The sequence below is a fragment of the Apium graveolens genome, chromosome 2 (genome assembly GCF_009905375.1).
Source record: "Apium graveolens cultivar Ventura chromosome 2, ASM990537v1, whole genome shotgun sequence".
Classification (NCBI taxonomy): Eukaryota; Viridiplantae; Streptophyta; class Magnoliopsida; order Apiales; family Apiaceae; genus Apium; species Apium graveolens.
Window position 1 is genome coordinate 144461811 of NC_133648.1, and position 1318 is coordinate 144463128.

Consider the following 1318-nt stretch of genomic DNA (forward strand, 5'->3'; position numbering starts at 1 on the left):
TTAAAAGCAACAGTATCAAGCATATAAAGATTATCAATCAAAGAACCGGTGGCAACCACATTTAAATTTAAAGAGAAACACACTTTATTATTTCCAAAAGAATAAGTGTAGCCATATTTGTCCAAATAAGAAATAGAAATAAGATTTCATCTAAAAGACGGTGCAACAAATATCTCAAATAAATCCAAATAAACACCAGTTTTTAATAATAGTCTAAATGTTCCAACAGCTTTAACTGAAACTTTATTGTCGTCTCCCACATAGATGAATCTTTCAGAATCAATTGGTGGTCGACCCCACAAGCAACCCTGCATTGATACACTTATGTGAGTAGTAGTACCAGAATCTACCCACCAAGTATCCTTAGGTAGAAAAGCCAAATTAACTTCAGAACAAACAAAGGCAGAAGTGTTACCCTTCTTCACATGCCAAACATCATATTTGGAACACTCTTTCTTCATATGTCTAGCCTTCTTACAAAAGTAACATGTTGTTCCCTTATCCTGCTTCTCTTGCAACTGATGCTTTGGTTTTCCACTTGCAATATCCTTACCTCTCTTTCTCTTCTTATCATGAGATCTTGATGCCAAGTGAGCACTCTCAGTCTTCTCTCGCAAAACCCTTTCTTCCTCTTGCACACAGTGTGAAATGACCTCATTAAGAGTCCATTTTTCCTTTTGAGTATTATAACTCACCACAAAGTGTCCAAACTGAGGAGGTAGAGAAATAAAAACCAAGTGAACAAGTAACTCATCCGAAAGTTCTAACTTGAGTTCCTTGAGTTTTCCAGCAAGATTAGACATCCCAATGATGTACTGCCTTATGTTCCCCTTTCCTTTATACTTCATGGTCACGAATTTTGACAGAAGATTACTCGTTTATGCTTTCTCATTTTTAGAAAAATATTATTCAATCTGGGAGAGGAACTTCTTGGCACTTATGCTCTTAGCAATAGAGCCCCGAAAGCCAGTTGGAATCATTCACTTCATGATCGCCAGACACATGCGATTAGAGTGTTCCCATTTCTCAATTTGATCCGTTTTGGGATCATTTGTAGTGGGAACTAGTTGCTCTTTCCTTAGCACAAGGTCGAGATCCCTACACCCAAGAACGATCTTAACATTCTCTTTCCACGTAACATAGTTTGTCCTGTTCAATATTTGAATCATGCTCAACTGAGCAAAAGCAGAATTAACAATAGTAGTAACTGAAATAGAAAACAAATATACGACAAATGCTCAAACTTAGAATATACAACAATGTGATAAATTTTAAATATTGGCAAAACCATCACAAGATACCTAGCACAATATTAAAT